The following is a 26,014-nucleotide window of genomic DNA, read 5'->3' on the forward strand; positions in this document are numbered from 1 at the left end:
ATCTGATTATTGTTAACATGCATTAGCCCCAAGTTGACTTCTGTATTTGAAGTTGAAAAAGACCTTGACAAATATCTTGGGCTACATTCAGCACCTAGTTGAACCTGTTGATTTCTGTGTGGCCACCTGGGAGTAACTTAGGGCCGCATTTGGTCCCTTAGTGGATCCCCAAACCACTGGTGACCGTGTGTTCTGGAGCCTCTGTGCCCCGGCTGCAGAGGTGATGAGTCTGTTGCAGCCCTGCCGTGCCTACACAGCCTTGGTTCTTTAGCTCAGTCTCTAGTAGCTCAAGCTTTTAGCTCTGGATGTCCTCAGCTCAACCCTCAGCATGTTGGCCAAGAGGGCAGCTGGCACAGCGGCTCCTGTGTTACTTACAGTCAGCACCAACAATAGCTCTCAGGAGATCTAAAGACGCCACAGGAACGGCCTCATGCTCAATCTCCAGCTGCTCGTGTAGAAATGCCAGCAGATCATCAGGAGAAGAACGGGCTGCAAGGGAAGAAATCACATCCTCACTGTCTGCAGAACTCTTCTTCTTACCGTACCTCACAAAGGTAAGGAAGTTACAAAGAAACCACTGTGTCACTCAGAGTCTCTTCCCCTTACCTAGCAGAAGTACACAATGGAACAGCTCTTGGTGGTTTTCGATGCTGAGCTGCTTAGCTGGAGAACAGATCTGTGGGAAGAAGGGAAATGGTCAAAGAAAAACTAATCAGAAGCAATGGAAAAGAAAAATGTTCAATTAATTTCTAAGCTTCCACTTCCTGCTTGTCCAACTAGAGGTCCGAACCCCAGGGAGATGGTCCTGCATGCACAGCGAGACTCAAAGACAATGACCAATACATTAGATAAGAGAAGCTGAAGTGTTTTGAGCAGCAGAGCTGACCTAATCAAGACACAGCCACAGTTTTGACTTTAAAACTCTGACTCCCCCGGTAATCGGCTTATGGTGAAATTGCTTTACAAACTGAGCTGGATAGTAGCTAAGAAAATGAGACCGCTCCCTGCTTACTCTTGAGCCTGCAGAAATCAGGAAGGCATGAGGAGGTCCCGAGGCTCTGCACGATCATTCCATCAATTTTTTAGTGTTAATATGCTTCAGATCTGCTGTGCCTAAGCTCAAGGGATCCAAGCAAAACCACCCCTCACCTGGTTGTGCAGAGCACTGCAGATGGCTTGAAACTTCCCTTTAGTTAGAGGGATCTTATATTCACCAGAGACCTCCAAGAGCTGGCTCAGACTCTGCTACAGAGGGCAAAAGTCAGATGGTGGAAAGTCACACAAAGGAGCCATATGTAGTGACTGAAGCAGAGTCAGGGGATTCCTAGATTCCAAGGCCGGACTGGATTCTTGCCATCATCTAGTTTGACCTCCGGTTGGTATGACACAGGCCATAGACCTTGCTCAGAATAATTCCCAGAGCAGAGCTTTTAGAAAAACATACCAATCCTGATTGAAAAATCGTCAGAATCCGCCTCGGCCTTTGGTAAATGACTCTAATGGTTAATTATCTCACCATTAAAAATATACTCCGTATTTCCAGTCTGAAAGTGTCTAGCTTCAGTTTCTAGCCATTGGATCAAGTGACACCTTTCTCTGCTAGATGGAAGAGCCCATTATATAATAGGAGTCCCTCATGTAAGATATTATAGACTGTAATTAAGTCACCCTGTCACAGGATAGGTCCACCCCGTCAGGGTGGTATCAGGTTGAGGAGGAATTGAAGTAGATCTGGAGTGGCCCAACTGGCCTAGTCTCCCTAGCCACCACAGCAGTCCGGGCTCCTAGGGCAGCATCGCCTAATGGTCGGGATCAGTGCAGCAGCCCTTGGGTGAGGGTCCACGGCCCAACAGCCTGAGTCACTTGGGCTGCCCTTCTCGGGATGGCAGTGCGGCCCAGTGGCCAAAGTCAATAGACCCACCCTTGGCTGCAGGGCAATGCGGCCTAGTGGCCAGCGTCGATAGAACCACCTTTTGCGGCAGGGAAGTGTTGCCTAGTGGTGAGCCCTTCTCCACTGGGTCCTACCTATTCCACAGGGTCCCAGCCCAGGCCGCAGGGGTATCTGCCACCAACTCAGCGGGGATTCTTCCACCAGGAATTAATTTAGCCCACTCTCCTGTGTTCATCTGCACATTAGGTGCACAAAACTAGAATCCATGTACACTGGGTACAGACCGAATTTCTATGATGTGGTGACATTATAAACGTATGGGTTTTTGATGTTTTACATGACAATCTGTTCCATCCAAAAGGACCTACCATTAAATGCCATCATCACAAAGAGTGCCAGACGCACAGAATGTAACATCACAATTTCCGCTAAAGGTTTAGAAAGCCAGCAATTCTCACCTCCAGCTCCTCACAGATCGGCCAGTTGCTGGTCACATGACAATATAAGGGAAGAATTGTATTGCAGAATTGTGATTCACCCATTCTGGAGAATGGGCACTTTCCCAGTTCGTAAAATATCCATTTACAGCCCTTGAGCATTTTTCTAGAACTGCACGGAAGGAGAGAAGACAGGCAATGTGGAAAGGACATAGTAGTAATGAGGAGAAGTTGCTTTCTCAGAGAAGACACCCAGGCCTATCGTTTACTCCAATTCCATGGCAGCTACTGCTCAGTGCAGGACTAGATGCTGAAATCCCATATCAATTTGGAGCTATTTTTCTTTCCCCCATTCCATTTCTTGTTTCTTAACAGGCTTTTTGCTTTGTACATCTCTCCATCTTTTTTCAATTACCATCATTTGAAGACTCGCGTCCTCTGCAGTTATTATTTATTCAACCCGAACGCTGTATGATTTCATCTTGAGTTACAGTTTTTCTGAAAGATGTTTCGTACCCCTAACTGCCATTGGCTTTCCTGGGATTTGAAGGTAGTGGGGAGCACTTTGCCCTAAAAGTAGGTGTATCTAGTGTCCTTGCTAAGACGAATTAGGGCCCAATCCTGTTCTCCATGAAGTGGATGGCAAAATTCCCATTTCCCTCAAGGGCACAGGATTAACCCCTTACTGAGCATCACCTGAAAAGCAAAGGAAGAGAGAAGTGAAGAAGAAGAGAAGACAGAGAAAGAGGGTGAAAGGAGATGATAATGATGAAGAAACTAAGGAGAGAGAATGGGTGGAGGAGTGGGAAACAGGGGATTTTTAAATGTACAGTAATGAAATCTGCTCCCTTCACCTCCTCCCCCAGGAGCCTCCTGGCAGAGGGGCAGCTTCAGCCTTTGTGTCTGTTTATTTTAAACGATATAAAGGGCCTGAACTTACAAATGCTCAGCACCTCCTGCAAAGTAAGGAGCACTCTCAACTTCACTGAGTGCCATGGGGGCCAAGGAACGCAGCACCTGGTGCAATCCAGGGAAGGGAGCACAGTTCAGGGCCTGTTTGCAAACTTGGTCAGTCACTTAAATCTGTACCAAGACCCCCTAAATATCCATTTGGGGCACCTACAGGAAGTGATGGCACTTACCACCACAAAATGCTGAAGACCTGATCTTCCACTCATTCCCATCCTTAAGGTACTTCACTCAGGGGCATAAGTTAGAGCTTGCACCTCCGGCTGGATGGCTCATGGTCTGGAGGCCAGAACTAGAAACAGCAGTTAATCTTGTGTTTCTACACACACACACACACACACACACACACACACACACACACACACTCAAACAGAGCTCTGTTTAGCGGTAACATTTTTAGGTAGAGAGACAATCCCCTGTCCTTAAATGAAAAACAATAACCTTGAAAGAAAAGAGGTAAGTGACCGTACCATAGGCGGATGACAGGTTGCCCAACGTAATGAAAATAAACTCTTCAGGCAGCTCCAGACGATACAGCAGCTCGCACATGACATCATTGAAATAGCAGCGTGCCAGAGTCACTAAGGTGTTGCTAGCTGCCACTTTTAGTTCATTTGTTGCTTCCTAAAAACAAAAACCAAAAGAGAGAGACTGAGGTGACTGAAGCCGGTTGCACTAGCCAGAGTTCTTTACATGAGTCAAGTCCTTATTTCTGTGCACAAGTTGTGAATGAACCAACCCAACTTTCTGAGGGTAGAGTCATTCGTCATAAATATTCCTCGAGTCACTTGGCTAAACAGTTTTCGGCCTTTGAGTTGCTTGCAAGCTGCTTCGTTAGCCTATTCACTGTTAGCTACTTGTGGTGGGTGACTGGTCACCACAGTCACATGATATTTTCCCTGCCCTTCCCTGAGGCGGTAACTGAGACACAGACTGGGCAGCTTCAAGATATTCTGAGAGCTTTCCTGGAATAAACTCTCCCCAAAAAGGAGGCTGACTTCCTTTGGAACAAGGAGGGATTTTTCCAGCAGGGGTTTTCCTGCTGGCAAACTATATTCTAAATCCAATGCTACTTCTTTTGGAGATAGCTCAGATTCTGTCTGTCTTGGGGCTTTATACTGCCACTTATCACTACAGTATCAGAGTGCCTTCCACATAAAATCAGTATCAATAATGAAATCCCGAGTAGACTTTGGGAAAGACTTGCTCCTTAAGACACCATAGGCCTGTCTCTGGGTCTGAGATCATGTGTCTCAGGTCCTGATCCTGCAAAGCACTTAAGCACATGTGTAACTGTCAGCATGTGAGTTGTCCCATCTTATGCATGTGCACAAGTGCTGTCTAGGACCTGGGCTTTGGTCTGGAGGAAGGTGTGGACCTCTAACAGAAGAATACATTTTCATTTTAGTATATAGTTTATCCCCCAAAAAGAGAGTTTGAAGAGTTAAAGCGTTGGATCCTTTGACTGGTATCTCGGTAGAACTAACTTACCTGAGTCTCTCTCACGTGGTTGGAGGCAAGTGTTATTATTTTCTCCAGAAGCCTTCTCTCCAGGCCCTGGGTGTCCTGCTGTAAGACTTTCTCCAGGGCACAGTAAATGTCAACTCTGCTTTGCTGGGGACAAAACATAAAGGAGAAGAATTGGGAAAAGTTTTTCTTGCTGACCAGACAGTAATTTGGCTAATAAGCCCCTGCCCCAATTGGCGGCTTAATTGGTGTAAAACGTGCCCTGCCCTCCACACACACTGCATTCAGCAGCGCTTCAGAAGCAGCCGAGCAAGTGACATCGTTTAATCTTCCTGGAGAGACAAGAGCCAGAAGAAGCGCCCTTCACTGCCCCCTTCTCTAATTTCATTTATTCAGCACAAACAATAAAAATGAGCACCTTGCCCTTGCTCTAGCCGCTCAAGGCAGAATTTGCAAATGTGGAATAGAAAATACCCAACTCCTGCAGTAAGTCCTCAGCAGCTCCCAGGGGCAATGAGCTCAGCCGTGAGGTCCACACGGACAGTAGCACGCTCGAAGGTGTCTTTTATGCGGCCCATCAGTGTAGAACTTCACGGATGAGATTAACTATGGAGGAGCTGTAGGATCAGTTGGGACCGAGAAAAAATAAAGTGGGACACAGAGAAATGAAAAGCCTGAGGAGAGAACAAGATTCATTTCAGAAAACTGCAAACTAGCACCTCTGGAAAGGACATAGAAGTAACTGACATAGTGGGAGGGAGAAAAGTTGGAAGCAACAAGTGCCCTGGGGGTGACAGTGGAAAACAAAGTCAACAGGTATAGGCAAGGTGTGATGGCTACCACAAAGAGCCAGGTGGGTTGGGTCTTGTACACACAGGGCTCATGGCACGAAGCAGGAAGACAACAGTTCCTCTCTGTTCAGCTGCGCTGTGACTGCATCGGGAGGAGTGCCTCTTCTAGCACCACATTCCCAGAGAGATCAACAAATGGGAAGTCATTCCTGGGAGAGCAAAAAAGAATGCAGGGGGCTGGCAGAAGTGACTTCTGGATAGCGCCCTGCAACCTGACCCAAATCCTAGGGGACCGGACCACAGGCGTCCGGGTCAGGTTGGGTGAGAAAACAACTGGACCCTCTTGGGGTGGGGTCAGGTCGGCTCTCCTCCTTTAGCCCCTGGGATCGGCACAACCGTGACTGCGTGTTCCTGCCAGCCACCAGCTCCTTCCTGTGCTGCCCGCACTGTGGAGCAAGGATGCCAAGGAGTCACAGCATCGCCCTCGCTCTCTGCAGCACAGACCCAGCGCAGCAGGGGCCGTGTCAGAGGATGGAGCCATTGCTGCTCACAGTGGCCGCTGCACCAGCCCCAGGAGCAGGATGCAGCGGCAGGATCCGGTCTGGGGGGAAGGGTTGGGACCAGGATGGAAAATGATTCAGCCTCTCAGGGTGAGGTGAGTGGGCCGGGGGCCAGTTCAGGTTGGGCCCGAGCAGACCCCAACATCTGCAGACAGACGGAAAGAGCTGTCTGTGTCCGATGTGGCCAAGGGATGACTCGGAGGGAGAGAGGATAATACCATACAACTACCTGGAGGGTGTGAACACCAAGGAGGGAGAGGAATTTTTTAGGATAATACATTTCGGTAAAAGTAGGAGTAATGGGAGTAAGCTAAAAAAGGACATTCAATTTAGACTTTGCTAACAGGAAAAATGCCCCAACTGTGAGACAGGGCTATTAGGTTATGACATAGTCTTCCTAGGAAAGAGGTGGAAGTTCAGTCCTTAGGGGCTTTTCAAATTAGTTTGGCCAAAACAGTGGAAAATGGCTGCTGGGAATGCTCTTGCATTAGCAGGGAAATGGACTGGATGATCCAATAGGTCTTTTCCATCTCGGTCTCCTGTGAGTCTAGACATCTGTGTGACCTGCATGCCAAGGTCATAACCCACTTTGGAATTTTCAAAGCCAATCAGATCTCTGAATGGGAGAGGTTAGGGGTCAGACAGGGTCTGCATGGGGGGAGCTGCCTAACAATTCCTCCCCACCCCTCCCAAAAAAACTGTTCCATACTTTTCCCACCCATACCCAGCAACGCTCCAAGTTCACACCCAGGCTCCTTCCCAGCAATTTACTTCCCTCTCCCTCAGCTCCTCCATTACCCTTGACTCTACCAAGCCTTTGCACTGCGCCTAAGGGGTGCAAGAAATATGGTTCTGTATTGAGCTTAAATGAATTATTACTCAGAGTTCTCTATTAACATGCATAGTAAGGAATTGGTTTGTTAAAAAACATTCCCTGAATCCTTTTTGTTGTCTGTATTCATACAGACATACTTGCTGACAGGTATTTTGAAATAAATAACTAAAAATAATGTTAACGGGTGTAATTATATTGTATTATTTTGACAAACAAAATATGCAGAATTTTGCAGCACTTCTAAAATATTGTACACATCATTTTTATTTTTTTGTTGCAGAATTCCCCCAGTAGAAACTATATAGGTAAGGGTCCCTTCAATGCTATAATCTCAATAATATGTCATCATAATAAAGGAGTGTTGGCTAGGATTTAGAGCAGGGAGTCAGTTCACCTGGGTTTTATTCACATTCTTTGACTAACTTGCTAAGTGGTGTTGAGCAAGTTACTTAATTCCCTGTGACACAAGTCATCCGTAAATGGGGATAATGCTTCCCATTCTCACAAGGGTGCTATGAGTCTTAATTCATTAGTATTAGGGAAGTGCTTTGAGATTTTTGGACGAAGATGCTAAAGAAGGGCAAAGTATTATTAGAAGAGATTACTGCTAGTCCGATCGTGTACTTTTACTGTCTACAGCCCATGTACTCCACTGTGTGTAAAAGGACAATGCTCTCTTTATAGAGCATCATATCATCCTGATCTGTAAGAACAGCATTTTGCATGATGAATTTACGCCTGAGGACAGAAGGGCGAATACTGATTCTACTGATGGTGCGCCAGGCCAAGTTCTACACTGAATTACCCCCCCTGTACCCCCATGAAGTCAGGCAGAATTTGGTGTGGACACCTGGAAAGCGGATGTAATTTCATGAAACTGCCCTACCTCATCCTTTTGCAGTTTCTCGAGCAGAACTGTCAGAACAATAGCCAGCTTGGTCTCGGCTATAAAGGCAATCCTGAGGGCAATTTTGCCCTTATCTTGGTCATCCATATGTGCCAGGAGGGAAACAACCTCATTATAAACACCTGAAATTAAATATAAGGATTCGGCTGGTTACCACTGATAGTAGAAATTGGTGCTGGCCTCTTTAATTCACAATCCAGTAAAGATTCTGCAGGAGCCCAAACACTGTGAGAAGTAGACCTGGGAATCCTGGAAATCCTCTTCCTTCCTCCTCATGACCAGGTTTGTTTGCTGAACTACCCAGTGTGCTTGGGGGGAAATCATAATGAAGCAAATTTGCTCCTTTCAAGTAGATCCCCACGTAAAATAATCTTCCTTTCCCTCTTTACTGTCAATTGATGAGTTTTGATAGCATACAGAGTAATAATTTAACTCTAAGCCAAGAAATAGAGCTAAAGTTAAGCACATGCTTAAGAGTTTTGCTTAGTCAGAGCCTCATTTTCAAAAATCCTGAGCACCCAGATGTATCTATTGCCTATGCTGGGAACTTTTGGGGCTCGGTATCTCTTGAAAATCAGGCCAATGTTGTAGACCCCAGTATGAATTTAGAAGCCTAACTTTAGGCTCCTTGTTTTGAAGAAAGCCTTTAATCTTATTTTATGGTAGTTTAAATACTTGCAGAGAAGACTCATGGAACGGAGTTCATCCAGTTCATAGAATATCAGGGTTGGAAGGGACCTCAGGAGATCATCTAGTCCGACCCCCTGCTCAAAGCAGGACCAATCTCCAACTTTTGGACCAGATCCCTAAATGGCCCCCTCAAGGATTGAACTCACAACCCTGGGTTTAGCAGGCCAATGCTCAAACCCCACTGAGCTATCCCTCCCCCCTGTACAGTTGCCTGTAGAGGTCATAAAGGAATTCCCCCGCCCCCCCACCCCCATGCACAATTGGCGAGGTGTGAGTGGGGTGGGGTGGGGTGGGTCTCTCCAACCTTCATCTGAAGCATCAGGGATTGACCATAGCAGGAGATGGGACACCTGGTAGGGTGGACCAGTGCTCTAAGATGGTTCAGAGAATCTGTTTCCTTAGCTGTCCTGCTCACACGCTCAGGGTCCAACTGATCTCCAGAGTTGTGGGTGGGAAGGAATTTCCCCCTGGTCGGATTGGCAGGGACCTTTGAGTGGGAGGATGGGGCACTGATCACCTGCTAGGATAATCTGAGTATATCTGACCTAATCAATTCTCGACCATGGCAAGGGCCTCAGGCATTGGTGGAACCTCAGTCTCTCCTGTCCTCTGCCGATGGCACACAACAGTTTTGTCTCCAAAAGACTGAAATGTTTTCATCCGAGACAAGTTTTGGGGTTCAGTGTAGGGTTGCTAGGTGAAATTTAGTGGCCTGTGAAATACAGGAAGTCAGACTAGATGATCTAATGGTCCCTTCTGGCCTTAAACTCTAGGAAACAATGAAATAGCTGGTGTATTAAAAAAATCAGGATTTGATCTCCCATGTATTTCTTCGCTCTGGGCAGAAATTCTCCAGGAGACTTAATATTTCATAAGAAATCTGAAATGCCGTGTTTATCTGTCTCCATTGTAACAGCTTTCCAAGCATGAAGGAGGAACTAACAAGATTTCCCCTTCCCAGGAAAGACAGCTTTAGGTTAGGTGATTGCCCATCCGTTATGCAAATTGCATCCTTCAGTTGTAACACCCAGATGCAAACGGAATCATAACTGTAACCTACACTGCCCATCCATGTGGGATGAGGAGCACTAGTGTTGCTAAGAAATGTGACCCCATGCTTTGTTCTCTTGCATTTAAGATATTAGCAGAGCTTCATTTAGACAGCTAGGGAAGTCCTTCTGCATTTTTTGTTCTAATTTCCCCTGTCTCTGATGGAGTTGGCTCCATGGATGCAGAAGACACAAAATGAGGACCCATAACAAACATAAAACAACTGGGAGAAAAGAAGGAAGACCTCCCCCATAACATTCCCTAGAAACTCAGATTCTCAGGAAAGTTTCCAAGTCCAGAGGCTGTAGGCCAACTCCTCAACTGGTGTAAATCAACACAGCTACAAGGAAGTCAACTGAGGGACACTGGTTTACAGCAGCTGAGGTTCTGCTCATACAAATGGAGAACATTACAGCTAATCTGTATGCCTATGCTTTCTAAATGTGTGTGTGTGAATATAGAATGGATTTAGAGAATACAATGCTGACCCTTACTTCTGTCGGTTACCTCCCGCTCACTCACAAATTTATTCGTGTTTTAATCTTTCCTCAACACTTCCTCCAGTCCTTTCTCCAAAGAGCTCCAGTACTGATAGGCATCTGGCCTCTCAGGCTGTCCTGTCCTGTCCAGGATAGCCAGTTCAGATTATGCAAGCACTATTATGACATCCCTGTGACTGTGGCATAGCACATAAACTGCTGCTGACCAGGTCAGTGCTGTGATGACATGGACAAGATCCTCAAAGGTATTTAGGCTCCTAACTCGCACTGAAATCAATAGATGTGAGGAACCTAAATACGTTTCAATATCTGGGCCCATCCATGTACGCAGTCCAATAGGTGGCTAAATTTGCTCCAGTGTAGAATTTCTCATTCGCTCTAAATCATTTTGAATTTTGGTTCCGTCCCTCTCTCAGTTTGCCATACTTTCCAAGATTGGTTTTACTGGAATATTGGAAAATCTGCTCCTGGTTGAATTGATAGAAAATAAAAGCACCGAACAAAGAAAGAGAAGAAACTGCCTTGGAGAATGCACAGTGACACTTGAGTGTGGGTGGTTGGTTTCCTTTGCTTTTTAATTCGGTTGATTAAAAAGCTTGATGAAATCTTATTGGACTGTATTACAAATATTGATTTTGATATTGTTTTACAATGAATTGAAATTTATTCTTCATTTCCATGTCCCGCCAAACAGATCAACTAAATTATTTTTTGTTGTGTTTAATACAGTGTGGTGTCATATGTATGGCCATAGGTAGAGCCCACACTTGATTTTGGAGATTATGTTGCCTTTAAAGCATTCAGAGTGATAACACTCTTTGCAGTATACCATGTGGAAAAAGAATTCCAATTACATGTGTCCTTTGCTATGTATAACTGATTTTGTGCCTTACCCTTTCTGAATTTGCCCTTACACGGACATGCTATTCTTTTGTACTCCTCCTTAGTAATTCGTCCATGTTTCCCCATTTTGTAGGATTTGTTTTTGATTTTCAGGTCATTACAAAACTTCTGATGGAGCCATTGGCCTCTTACTGTTCTTCCTCTCTTTCCTTTGCATTGGCAGTTGTGCCTTTAATATTGTCTCCTGGAGAAACTGCCAGCTTTCCTGAACTCCTTTAGGCCTTCGACTTTTTCCCCAGGGGTCGCTACCTACCAGTTCTCTGAGGATGTTCAAGTCTGCTTTTGGCAGCCCTTCTCCTGTCATTCTCACTCCTTAGAATCATGAAATTGTCCTTCATGATCCCTTTCACCCAAATCACCTTCCACCTTCACATTCACCACCAGCTCCTCCCTGCTGGTCAGAATCACGTCTAAAATGGCTGTCCCCCCGCTTACTTCCTCCATTTTCTGAAACAAAGCATTGTCCCCAGTACATTCCAGGAACTTATTGGGTAATTTGGGGTTTTACCATATTCCTTTTTCAGCAGCTGTCTGGGTAGGTAAAGTCCCCCATTACGATCAGGATTTGTGTTTTGCATATTTCTGTTGTTTGTTCTAGAAATGCCTCCTCTCCCTCCTCTTCCTGATTTGGAGGTCTGTAATAGACCCCTACCAGGACCTCACCCCTCTTTTATCTTTACTCAGAGACTTTCAACTGGTCTGCTTCTCACCTCCTTCTGGACCTCAGAACAGGTTTACAATGCAATATGTCCTCTCTTTTTTCCTGCCTGTCCTTCCTCAACAAGCTATAGCCCTCTATACCAATAGTCCAGTCATGAGAGTTATCCCATCAAGTATCCGTGATGCAGTTAAGCTCAGTTAAGATTTATGTACTAAAATTCCCAGTTCTTACTGTTTATTCCCCATTATTATTACTCCTTGCTTGTGTGTACAGACATCTAAGATGTTAAGCAGATACCCCCATGGATTTTCCTCTTGTTTCTCCTATAATTCTACTGCAATTTTCCACATCTACTTCTCCCCACACAGCTAGTCCTCTATTAAGGCCACCTTTTTTTACCTGGTGGCTTTTTTCACCTGCCCCCTCTGAACTTTGTTTTAAGCTCTTCTCCTAAGGTTGGTGAGTCAGTGCATGAAGAGGTTCTTCTCCTTCTTGGTCAGACGGACCCCATCTCTTCCCAGCAAACCTCCTTCCTGCAATAGCATCCCATGGTAGAGGAAGTCAAACCCTCCCAGAGACCCATCTTCATAACCCTATTCTGTGGGCATGCCTACCATTGAGTGTGTATTGAGCAGAAAGAACACTCAGTACAGGAGACAAGGGGACTGAGTTAAACTGCAGATGTCAGGTTCACATACTTCCATTTTCCGTGACTAATCTCTTAAGCTAGTGGGGATGGCCACGGTATAAAAATATTTCTGGAGATCAGCATGTGATTCTTTGTATTGCAGTACAGCCTCACAGTCCCAGTCACAAACCAGGATCCCATTGTGCTAGGAACTGTACAAACAGAGAACAAGATGGTCCTTAACTGTCATTAATTAACACATCTTAACAGCACAACAAACAGACAAGAGGATAATAAAGCAAGCAAAAAAGGCCCCTTTGACCAGGTACCAGCAGATAACTAACATAGTGCTACCTATTTCGGGAACTTATTCCTGAGTCAGGGTCTGATGTGACTCAGCCCCTGTTCCATGCCATTGTGTAAAGTGGGGACTAGTACATTTGCACAAGATGGAAAGTATACAGTGGCACACAGTTGAGGCCTACTCCATTTTTAGTGCATAAACAGCAGGCCACTCTGCAAGAAGCTAAGGGCATGGTCAGCACAGAGAGTTTGCCTGTCTCTGTACTGGTGTTCTGCACCCCTCACTGTCTACACCTGGCTCCAAAAAGTTGGGCCTTTCCAAAATGCAGCATCAGGTAGGAGCACAGGTAATTGTAATAATGCTTGCTCATTGCAGCTGTTAACATCCGGGCAAGGCATCCACATATAAGTCCACTACGGATGGACCAGTGATGGGAAGAGTGTTCATGCATGTGACAAGTAACACCATGAACTATGTAATGCCACAGAACAAATTAAGATCAAGAACAGAACAACAGTATGTGTGGCAAAGCCATGACAAACACTGTGCAGGCATCAAGGAGCTCATAAATTAGCACATCATCCCCCAAACACTGCCTCAGCTTGTCTTAGAGCTTGGGCAACAGTAGACCCTCAAAAGGAGGAGGCCACAGCTTTACACCCGTGGTCACTGTGATGTTAACTGGCTGCATTTGACAAGAGCTGGATCATAGGTTGACTTTGAGTGTATTTACAGGGGGCAAGGTTTTCACAACACAAGCCTTGTGCACACACACAAATAGTGTTCTGCAGCAGTGCAAGCTGAGCTGCAGCAATGAGCAGTGGGATCCTGCTTGGGCTCGTAATTCATACACTTCTCTCACTAATGAGAATCAACAGATCAACCCACGCTGAATGCAGCTTGACAATATACCATCACTTAAAACACATTACAGTCAGAGAGGATGATAAATATTCCATTTAGATACATTTTGTACAAGGCCCAAAATGACTGAGGATGCAAGAAAACAAAGCTGGTAAATACAGAAAATGCATTTGTCATAAATATAAAGGGAAGGGTAAACCCCTTTAAAATCCCTCCTGGCCAGAGGAAAAATCCTCTCACCTGTAAAGGGTTAAGAAGCTAAAGGTAACCTCGTTGGCACCTGACCAAAATGACCAATGAGGAGACAAGATACTTTCAAAAGCTGGGAGGAGGGAGAAAAAACAAAGGGTCTGTGTCTGTCTGTATGCTGCTTGTGCCGGGGATAGAACAGGAGTGGAGTCTTAGAACTTTTAGGAAGTAATCTAGCTAGGTATGTGTTAGATTATGATTTCTTTAAATGGCTGAACAAGGAACTGTGCTGAATAGAATGACTATTCTTGTCTGTGTGTCTTTTTTGTAACTTAAGGTTTTGCCTAGTACATTAATAATATGACTCACATCTGTCATGGTAATATCTTTTATTGGACTAACTTCTGTTGGTGAAAGGACTGCACAGAGTTCTCCTTCAGGTCCTTGAATGGTTATTTCTTTTACCAACAGAAGTTGGTCCAACAGAAGATATTACCTCAGCTAGGGTGACCAGATGTCCTAATTTTATAGGGACAGTCCAGATATTCGGGGTTTAGGCGCCTATCAATCCCCCCCACCCCCATCATGATTTTTCATACTTACTATCTGGTCACCCTATCCCTCACCCACCTTGTCTCTCTAATATCCTCGGAATGACATGGGAGTGTGTTCTCCTGTCACAGACTGTCCCCTGAGAAAGCTCTATCTACTGCACAGACAAGCCTCATCCTTAGAGTAGAAAACTTCATGGTGCCTGAGAAATAGGCCCAGTCAGCCACAACCCTAATCCCAGGGATTTACCTGATATTTTAGATATACTGGGCCCTGGCTACTGAGCCCCTGGAAGAGAAGGACTGCGACCTGGAACCTGACTTGATCTGTTCACGTTGCAGAAGTATGTACACAGTGTCTGAAAGCAAACAACACTTCAGTGGTCACTGAATGAGGGGCCTGTGGAAAAAAATAGTACAATTGTGCAATTAAAGACTGTGTCAAAATGCACGTGCACAGTACTCAGACTCCCTGAATCCTGGCATTTCCGAACTTTCCATTGCTCAGTTTTGCAAACTTACTAATTGTTATTTTAATGCAGATTTTTATATATTTGTTGGGTGTCTAAAGATATAAAAATACAGACATCGATTCATATCATTGTCGTGCAAACATCCCCATTTCATTGTTTGTTTTTAAAGAAAAAAGTACAGGACTAGGTTCTGGCAATTTCTGCATTGAGCTGTAAAGAAAGATATTTTTAAGGGTTTTGAACTGTCGAAACAGAAGCCCAGAGATTGTCTCACACAGGGAGGAGTGGGTGATGCAGTGCACACTTTCCCAAGCCAGCAGAATTGCTGGACCCCAAGAGATTCCCCCTCAATTCCTGAGTCAACCTTTGCCAGAAGCAAGCAGACAGAAGGACAAAAGTAGCTGTCCATTTTAATAAAGGCTCTTGTAACTTCCTGGGTAAACTGGTCCCTTCCATTCTTTAACAGATTATTACTCAGGCTCTTTTCTTACTGGCAAACTTGAATTTTGATTTTTCTACGTCATGGCCAGTCTTTATCGTCTCTCTTGTAAACTTGAATGTGCCAATCCCTGAGAGGACATGCTTTCTTGTTTTTTCCTGATTCGGCAATCATATCTCTGAGAATTGAGCTCCCATTTAAGGTACTTTTAATAATGACCCCCAGTCCTTTATTTCATCTATCAGGATGTTCAAAGAGAGCAGCTCCCCTTCACTGAACGCCACTGCTCTGACTTTGGATTCCCTTGTAGAATGTGGGGGCTGGGGTAGTTGTCTCAGCTGGATTTTTAATCCAGAGGGAAGACGCTCTCTCCTGTTCAATCAAGATCAGGAATGGCACATAGATTTGGGAGAAAAAGTACATTTTACTTTTACTCTATTTTCTTATTTCTCAAAAGGAACAGTACAACAAAGATAAAAACCCCATTGTGAATAATCAATATAGGTATTGATGTATCTTGTCTGAAATGGGACAGCTGCTCTTCTACTCTCGGGATGGATGCCATATCAATAGATAAGATAAAAAGACAGGCCTAACTGAGAGACTGAACCCATATTAGGGCCAAATTCTGCTCCTCGGTTATGTTGCCGGCACCCAGTGCCGAGAGGCTGAACAACAGCTTGAGTTGGTTCGTTACCCGGTGTGCTACACCCAGTAATCACAACGGGGTGGAGAAGCAGAAAAGTTTATTTGCAGCTGCAAAAAGATACAGGGAGAATAAAATCTCAAATCCTGCACACCAGAGCAGGAAGTTACACAGGCTTTTATACATCCTTTTTTCCAGCATACTTGTCCAATTGCAAGCTGCCCCAAGTATCCATATAGCCAGCCAATCCAGTTCCCAGCTAGTTCCCTGATTCTCTGTATCATTTGTTAAACTATACAGAAAGCTGCTCTATTTAGCATTGTTCTTCCATATCTCCCCTGTTTGCCCTTGCTTAGTTTCAGGCAGTCTGACTCTGAAACATACTGTTGCAGATTCTCAGCATAACTGCTGTGTGTGCCTCCAGGCGGGGGGGCCAAGGACACTTGGGCCTAGTACACAGAGCTGCTGCGCGTGCCTCCAGGCAGGAGGGGGGGCCAAGGACACTTGGGCCTAGTGCGAGGGGCCTTCATCGACACTCGTGGTCTTCCATTCCCTCGAGTTACCTAGTGGCCATGCCCCAGTGTCCCCAACAGTTACATGAGTACGTCGCTCCCCGACTAGGGCCCAAATCTGTGTAAAGAAGAGTAAATCTGGTCCCGAGGGAGTATCGAACAACTTCCAAACTGTTTAAGAAGGGTGGTTGAGTCTAAACTATAAAGACAGTTCCAAATATGGACCGCAGTTCAGGAAAGCAGCTTCATTCATCTGAGCATATGAATGATGTAAGAAAATTCTGAAAATGTGGATCTTAGATCATGGTCATAATTTAAAAAAATTAATTGACACAGCTGGACACCATTCACATTTGAAACATAAAGTAGCTTAAAACTGTCCTAGCTTGAAGTGGTTTGAAACTGCTTCAGGAAATGTGGTCCTCTTACAAGTGTAGATGTGAGGTTACATATATGGTAAAGCCATGTATGCAGAATACATGCTGATTTTAATCCTACAAATTTCCTAAACACTATACAGAATATCTAATTGTTTATTTTTAAATCCTAATCAGAGAAAAATTAAAATGATTTGTGCAAATAATTGAATTCTAAGGATTGTGTAACAACAAACACTCTTATTTTCTAGATCTACTGAGAGCTAGCTCTGAGAGAACAAAAAAGTATTTTCAGCGTTTATGGTTCTTTACTGAAGCAGGTCTATTCTTTATCTAAGAACAGGAAAACAAAAGAATTCACAATATTGTTATCCCTTTTGACCTGAGCAATTAGTGACTCTTTTGGGTCTTGTGAGTTGTTTCCATTAGGAGGGGAAATGGATGATGGAGTCAGGTATTTTTTTGACACAATCCTGCTTATTTACAAAGAATGTACCCAAAGTTCTATTTCCCTAACGACAGCAGGAATAGTTTCTTGGCTCACAATTCCAAGCCTCTTTCTATCCAGCAGTCTACCCTAAAGCCCTCTCTCTCTCTCTCAACTTTTTCTGAGATCACAATACAAATACTTCTCTGGGGCTCCTTTGTGCTTCTGCGGTGTCACACTCCCTCTCTTCCTCCCCCCCGCCCCGAAACCCATCCCCCTGCATTTGCATTCAGACCCTAGTGAAAGCCCCTTCCACTGTATGGCTCAACTCCTATTCCAGCTTCACTTGATGGTGACTTCTATTAAGTCAGCCATCTATTCCACAAAAGAGCTTGATTGTTTTTACATGGATCCTGAAGAAAGGACAACTGGTATGCCCACCAGCTTCAATAAGGCTTCCCCTTTCCCCAGCATAACTACTTGTTTTCATGTTGTTTTTATAAATCTGTATCTTGTACATGTCCGCAAAACCCACAGCATTCTTTTATTTTGACTAACCTGAAACAGGATATTGAATGCATAATTTCAGTTACACCAATGTAAATCTGTGGTAATTCATTAGAATTATTACATCTTTATCCTGGTGGCAAAATATGTTTGCACGTCACAAGAGAAAACATGACACTTTTTGATAATTGTTATTGTTGCCGGCATGCAGTGCCGAGAGGCTAAACAACAGCTGGGGTTGGTTCGCTACCTGGTGCGCTACACCCAATAATCACAATGGGGTGGAGAAGTGGAAAAGTTTATTTGCAGCTGCAAAAAGATCCAGGGAGAATAGAATCTCAAATCCTGCACACAGAGCAGGAAGTTACACAGGCTTTTATACATCCTTTTTCCCAGCATACCCTAAGTATCCATCTAGCCAGCCAATCCCATTCCCAGCTAGTTCCCTTGTTCTCTGTATCATTTGTTAACCTATACATAAAGCTGCTTTATTCAGCATTGTTCTTCCATATCTGCCCTGTTTGGCCTTGTTTAGTTTCAGGCAGTCTGACTCTGCAACATATTGTTGCAGATCCTCAGCATAACTGCTGCGAGTGCCTCCAGGCTGGGGGGCCAAGGACACTTGGGCCTACTACGCAGAGCTGCTGCGAGTGCCTCCAGGCGGGAGAGGGGGCCAAGGACACTTGGACCTAGTGCGAGGGGGCTTCATTCACACTCGTGGTCTTCCATCCCCTCGAGTTACCTAGTGGCCATGCCCCAGGGTCCCCAACACTAGTGAAACAAAACAGCAGGAACTGAGGGGTGGGGTGTGTGTTTAGTGGCTTGGCAGCCCTGAGCCAATCCCCTGAGCCCCGAGGGCCGGCAGCGCTGGCAGGGCAAGGGCAGGGCTATCCTGCCCTCGAGCCTCTATCTTCATCCAGTGCCCTGCTGGGGCAGCCCCGGAGAGGGGAGCTCAGTCTCAGGGGCACATTCACCCCTTTGCTGTGGGACCCTGTCGGTGCCGCTCGTCGTGCTGGCTTCTGGGACACAAGTGCCCATCCTGCAGGGCTGAGCCCCCCCGACAGCTGATTTCACACAAAGACCCTAGCACCCCTCATGGCAAGCAGCTCTTCAGAGATCCCGCTCCCAGTCCAAACCCTGCCAGGGCTGAACCAGCAGAGCGGGTATCTCCGGGGGCAGGTCTCATCCCCAACCCAGGGTGAAGTGCCGGGGGCAATGGCAGATGAGCCACTGAGCCTGTGCCCAGGGGTTGCCAGGCAGGCAGGGCAAGGAAAGCCCCCACATTCTGATCCCACTCCCTGGCGGAAGCCGTGGGGGGAGGGCCGGAGAAGCCCCGAGTGCCCCCTGAGCCCTCCCCGTGCTGCAGCCCCGGGGCTGGAAAACCTCTTGCTGCCTGCCCCGGCCTCAGCTTCTCCAATATGGGGCAAGCGGGGGTGGGGGGAGGCTGTCTGGAACAGGGGCAGGGCCCTGGGGAAGGGGCAGAAAGGGGTGGGGCCATGGGCAGGGCCACAGGCAGAATGGGGGCAGGACCACAGTTGGAAGGGGTGGGGAAGGGCCCCACACTTGTTCTGGCCCAGGGCCCCAGGAAACCTTAATCGGCCTCTGGCTGTGGGGTGGCCCATACAGGGCACTCTGTGCCCCCCTTCCCCGTTAAGGCAGGGCCCAGAGCAGACCCCAACCCTTTCAGCTCCCCTTAAAATCATAATGAGCTGCCTCTTTTGAGGCCCCAGGTTTGATCGTTGAGGCCATTGGGCCTGTTGTGGGGACCAGGCCCTGGAGGCTAACACTGACATTTAAAGCACTCACATCCTCATCCCCTACAGGATTTGGCCGACCCCCACCGTGCCTCAGTGTTCTGTTAAATGGGCGCAGAAAAGGCAGAGGCCACCTCCCCGCTCCATCAGAGAGCGGCTGCTCTGCACAGGCCTTGGCACCAGCCACTGGTCTCTGCTCCTCCTGCAGCACATGGCTGGGGGAGGCCCCAAAGCCCTAGAGGGGGCCCCACAAAATCACCTCCTTCTCCCAAAATTCTCTCACCAGGGCAGCAGGGTGCATTTACCAAAGTCACTGTGATGCCCTTGGGGCCAGCACCTCAGACCAGGGGAGCCCAGGGCATGGCCAGCCCCACTCTGCAGACTGGGGGCAGCTGGCCCCAAGCTCTCCTGGCTGGCTCCTGGTCCCAGCTAGACTCAGGAGCTATCACTGGAGTTTCCAGAGCTTGGGTATCTCCAAGGCCAGGCTGACGGTGCACCTGAGGGGCCAAGGAACCAGCAGCAGCTAGCCCAGCCAGAAGCAGTTGTGGGGAGGGCAGGGTGGCAGGGGGCAGAGATGCTGGCTTGGCCCAGCAATGGGATAAGGACATAGACCATCTGGCTGTGGAGGCCCCATAACTGACTCCTCTGGGACCAGGTCCAGCCCGTGCAGAGCCTGGGGCTGGGACATGTGTGGGGAGGGGGGAAAGGGGGAGAGACAGGGCCTCTCGGCAAGGCAAGATTTGCCCTGCAGTTCTGGGGTTTGTCACCATACAGGGACATCCCTCGGTGGGTCCCTTGGCGACAGCCCCTGGTGGCTGCTCTTTGCCAGGCTCTCCTAGTGCTGCAGTCATTGCTCTATTGCCCTCGTCTCCCATTGGGTCTGGCTGGGATTTCCTGCCGTTCCTGAGGGAGCAGCGAGGACAGGAGGGACGGGCCAGGCCTCTCCTCCCAAAGGGTAGTGTGGGCAGAACAGCTGGTAGTGGCCCCTACACCATGGCATGGCTAGCTGTGCCTCAAGCAACCAAGCCCCTTAGGCCTGTCAACACCACAGTTCGGCTGGCATACATTGCCTTGCATTCACCTCGCTGTGCCCAGGTCTGCACTCAAATTTCTCTTTGGCCAATGTAATTGCTCCCTTACGGTGATGCAGTAAAACCACCTCTCCAGATGGCATTGGCCTACATCTACCCGAACCATCCTCCAGCAGCTGTCCCGCAATACCCCATTCCCTGCAACAGTGACCCCAGTGGCCATGTTGTAAACTCCACGCAGCACCCCTCGCCCCATGAAGTGATTCCTGCACTGCAGGGAGCCTGGTCTGCTCCCCGGGGTTCCCTAAACCCACAGCTCATGGTAACTTTACTCTCTGTGAGGCCGTTGTGACGTTGCACTCATATGCTTTATGAAAATATGCTTATGAACAGGAATATAACATGCCTGGAATATGCTTTATGCTAAGTGCCCCATGTATCATATCATTAGAAAGCTTGTAATCTACTAAGTGTGTACTACTAGGGGCAGATTGGGGGCATCCCAGGTGCTGGGGGAGGAGGCCCGGGACCCCACGGGTGCTGGGGGAGGGGGCTGCAGTGCGCAGCCTGGGAGTGGGACCCCTGCTGGTCCTGGGGGGTGGGCACAGTTCCCATTGGCCAGGAACCTCAGCCAATGGGAGCTGCGGGGGGCAGGGCCTGCAGGCACAGGCAGAGTGGTGTGGAGACACCCCGCCCCAACCCCTCTGCCACCTAGGAGCTGCAGAGCTATGCTGGTGGGAGCTGGGGAGCCCCCCACCCCGAGGTAAGCCGCCCCGCATCCCTCAACCCCCTCCTGCATGAAAACCTCCCAAGCTTACTTTTACCAGCTTAGGTTAAAACTTCCCCAAGGTACAAACTATTTTACCCATTTTGCCCCTGAACTTCCACTGCCACCACCAAACTTTATCTGGGTTCCTGAGAAAACGTAGTTTGGACACGTCTTTCCCCCCCAAATCCTCCCAACCCTTGCACCCAACTTCCTGGGGAAGGTTTGGTAAAAATCTTCACCAATTTGCATAGGTGACCACAGACCCAAACCCTTGGATCTGAGAACAATGAAAAAGCATTCCGTTTTCTTACAAGAAGACTTTTAATAGAAGTAAAAAGGAATCACCTCTGTAAAATCAGGATGGTAGATATCTTACAGGGTAATTAGATTCAAACATAGAGAATCCCTCTACCCAAAACCTTAAGTCACAAAAAAGACACACAGACAGGAATAGTCATTCTATTCAGCACAGCTATTTTCTCAGCCATTTAAAGAAATCATAATCTAACACCTACCTAGCTAGATTACTTACTAAATTCTAAGACTCCATTCCTGTTCTGTCTCCGGCAAAAGCATCACACAGACAGACACAGACCCTTTGTTTTTCTCCCTCCTCCCAGCTTTTGAAAGTATCTTGTCTCCTCATTGGTCATTTTGGTCAGGTGCCAGTGAGGTTACCTTTAGCTTCTTAACCCTTTACAGGTGAGAGGATTTTTCCTCTGGCCAGGAGGGATTTTAAAGGGGTTTACCCTTCCCTTTATATTTATGACAACTCGCGACTGCGCCATACAGGAGGCCTGTGATATGTAGGGGGCCAGATGAGATGATCCAAGAGTCTCTTCTGGCCTTCAAGTCTCCAAACCTCTGCAAAACCGAGTGCGGCACATTGAGCATCCTCTGATGGTTCCACGTGTGGCCTGCGTGAGCCCTTGCACGACCACTGAGTGTGTGGGGGTGACCCAGGGGGAGCAGCTCAAACACGCACAGGAGCCGGCTCGGGGCAGGACATGAGCCCTGCAGGGCAGGGGTGGGGGTGGCAGTGACATCACAAGGGCTTTTTGCAGCACTCAGCTGATTGGTGAAAGGCGGTTGGGAGGCGGTGACCTCACAGAGAGTCCACGACAACGGCCAGGGAGGACAGGCTGCAGGGCAGGGGGATCTCAGAGACCCCCGGGGCTTTGCTGCAGGGATTCTCCTTCCTGAGGTGTCTCCTTGAGGACTGAGAGAGAATTCAGGGTCTCGTATGTGAGCGCGAGGTGGAGCCTCTCTGGAGTTTTCTCCTTTCCCACTGCTCATTGAGCGAGAAGACAGACGTCCCTGTGGAGAAGGGAAGAGCCCCAGAGAAGTTTAGTACCGAGGCAGCCTGATCCGCCCGGTGCTAGCCAAATTCTCGGCACGGAAAACAGGAGGTTAAGGTGGGACAATTTCCCCCCAGCTTGGCCTTTGTCCCTTCGAGTCCTTGGGGTTTGACTTTTTTGGTTTCCCTTTTCCTGCTTCCCTCCCTCCACTGGCAAGGAGGGGGTACTCTGTAGCCCTCATGGTGGGAGGCCTCCCAAAGAGATGGGACAGGAAGCGTGCTCTGAGAGTGATCCTCACCGGTGACCTGAGCCATCCCTGGGCCATCTGGGGAACCCTCAGCCCACCGCCAGAGTCTCCACGCTGATTGGCTGAGCAGGGGGTCTCGTGGCAGGGTGGAAATTCAGGACTTTGTTGTTCTCGTTTAAGGCCCAGAAAATAAGCCAGAACCAATCATCTGCTTGGTGAATTGTTCTCCTTCTCGCTGCTGATTGTCTCTGAGCCGTTCCTGGTTCTCGCTGTTGTTCTCCTGCTTCTAAAACACTTGCTGAAGAATCAATGTGAATGGTTGTTGGTCTGTAGCTCATTGCAGATCCCTTTATTCTGATCATTCAGTATGTGAAACTCCAGACTGATGGTTCGTTTGAAAGTCAGGACACCCGGGTCCTGTTCCCAACTCTATCCCGACAGGTTGTGTGATGGAAGACAAGGCCCTTTGCCTTTCTCAGCCTTTGTTTCTCCCTCTGTCAGTTGGGGAGAACAATCCTCTCACACCTGCCTCCCGGTGGGGGGAGACTGGGGAGCTGTGGTGACCTGTTTGAGAGCGTCACTCGGAGCAGTGTATCGTAGGAGGTGTCCTGTCGGGTTGAGTCATTCCAGAGGATGATGTCGGGCAGCAGAACCCCGTTTTCCCAAGCTGGCGTGACACAGCTTTGCATGTGAACCGAACCAAGGGCGCACACAGGTCCAGAAGCCGGCGATTTCTCCTTTGGCCGCTAGATGGCGCTGCAGGCTCCCACTTCCCCCTTCTCCTGGTCAGCGCAATGGGGGTTAGTCTCCCCAAAAAGAACGCCCGTCTCGCTTTGAACGTCCCTTGACGTGCCCCCTGTGGACTGTCGGGATACGTGTCCAAAAGTTGCAGGGCTTGCTTCATGGTGTACACAACGACAATCTTTCTTCCTTTTTAGACGTAACGACCTTTTTGGTCAAGATCCTTGATTATTCGGGGACTTATCCCGGAAGACCCAAAGTGTATGGGACATAAGACTTGTCTGGAAGGGCGCACAGGGCGAAAGTGTTTTTGGCCATAGCAGGTGCCTTGTCGCAAGAATGACGTCCATCCCCCTTCCAAAGAAGCCCCAAATGAGCTGTTACCAGTATTGCCCTTCACCTTGGGGTACGCCCATTTGTTAGGATTACTCTTCTGGTGGGGGGAGATTCTGCAATTCTGTCAATGTGCTGCTTGTGTCACTTGTGTTTTCCTATGGATCGCTACTCCTTCCTTCTGCAAGTTCCCTCCCAATGGAGCTACCCTGCAGGACCTCGGTTCCCCAGGGCTGGGGTCTTCCAGCCCCCAAATGTGATGAACATGAACAGACACACAGGCACACACACATGAAGTTAGCATGTCAGAGAGGACTGGGTCATCAGCACTCGCAAGCTGACCTCTGCTGTGTCCCGGGACTCAGTGGGCTGGATCGAACAGCAATTTAAAGCTGGTCCCCTCATACGTCCTTGGACTCAGCGGGCTGGGCTGAGCAACACCTTAATCTGCCACCCTCCTCTGCCCCCAGGTTCAGCACCTCCCTATCCCCGCCTTCACCCCACAACCATTCTGCTAGTAACCCACTTGATGAGCAAACCCCGAGGACTTTTGGGGCTGCAGGGATTTTAGCTTGGGTACAAGGAGCGTTGCTGCAGAGTGAATGGAGAAGCCAAAACCACCCATGGAGGTGGGGTGGGGGGCTAGCAAACTATAACTGATCACAGGAGGCAGGGTCAGGAGGCTATTCCTAGAGAGAGACAGAGGCACAGAAAGAGACAGATGGATCTCAGCACTCCTTGAAGCTGGAATCGATCAGGGTTCCCAGGTGGCCTTGGTAGCTGAGGGACCGGAGCGCTGGAGCCAGGGAGAGCCCCCAGCACAATCAGTCAGGAAAAGCGAATGAGGAGGACTTGTGGCACCTTAGAGACGAACATATTTATCTCAGCATAAGCTTTCATGGGCTAAAGCCCACTTCATCAGATGCATGCAGGGGAGAATACAGCAGGAAGATATAGATATAGCGATACAGAGAAGACGAGAAAATGGGGGTTGCCATAACAACTCTTAACGAGACCAATCGATGAAGGTGTGTGACGTGGTGTGTGTGTCTGTCTGTGTGACGTGTTGTGTGTCGTGTTGTGTGTCACATTTTGTTTCATGTTGTGTGTGTGTGTGAGACCTGTTTGTGTGTGTGTGTTTGTGCGACATGCGATGTGTTGTCTGTGCGATGTGCACTGTGCAACATAGTGTGTGTGTGACGTGCAATGTTTATGTGTGTGACGTGCAACACGCGACGTGTTGTGTGTTCGATGTGCGGTGAGCAACGCGTGACGTGCCATGTGCTGAGTGTGCGTGCTACGTGCGATGTGTTGTGTCTGACATTTGAAGTGTTGTGTGTGTTACGTGCGACGCGCGACGTGTTGTGTATGCAGGTGTGACATGCGACATGCGACGTGTGATGTGCGAAGTGTTTTGCGATGTGCGGCGTGCAATGTGTTGTGTGTGACTGTGCGACGTGCAACATGCAATGTGTTGTATGTGTGACGTGTTGTGTGTCATGTTGTGTGTGTTACGTGTTGTGTTTCGTGGTGTGTGTGTCTGTGTCTGTGTGAGACAGGTTCTGTGTCATGTTGTGTGTGTGTGAGAGATGTGTTTGTGTGTGTGACGTCTTGTGTGTCGTGTTTTGTGTCGCTTTGTGTGTGTTTGTGTGTGTGATGTGTTTCTGTGTGTGTTTTTCATGCGACTTTTGTGCATGTATGGGTGCAATGTGTTGTGTGTATCCGTGCAACATGCAACCTGCAACGTGTTGTGCGGGACATGCGATTTGTTTCTGTGTGTGTCGTGTTGTGTGTGTGTTGTATTGTGTTATGTGTGTGTGTGAGATGGGTTGTGTGTGTGTGAGACGTTTTTGTGTGTGTGTATGTCGTGCTGTGTGTGTGTGTGAGACGTGTTGTGTGTCTTGTTTTGTGTCATCTAGAGTTGTGTGATTTCTGTGTGTGGTGTTGTGTTTGTAGTGCTCTATGATGTGGCGTGTGTGTGTGACATGTTTTGTGTAGTGTTCTGAGTGTGTGTCATGTTCTGTGTCATGTTGTGTGTGTTTGTGTCTGTCTGTGTGACGTGTTGTGTGTGTTTGTGTGTGTGTGACATATTGTGTGTCGTGCTGTGTGTGTCGTGTTATGTGTGTGTGTGTGCGATGGGTTGTGTGTCTTGTGTGTGTGCATGAGATGTTTTTGTGCGTGTGACATGTTGTGTTTGTGTGATGTGTTGTGTGTCACGTTGTGTGTGTGTTTGTGTGGCGTGTTTTTGTGTGTGTTTCGTGCA

Source organism: Caretta caretta, chromosome 4, assembly GCF_965140235.1.
Source record: "Caretta caretta isolate rCarCar2 chromosome 4, rCarCar1.hap1, whole genome shotgun sequence".
In the NCBI taxonomy this organism is placed as follows: domain Eukaryota; kingdom Metazoa; phylum Chordata; order Testudines; family Cheloniidae; genus Caretta; species Caretta caretta.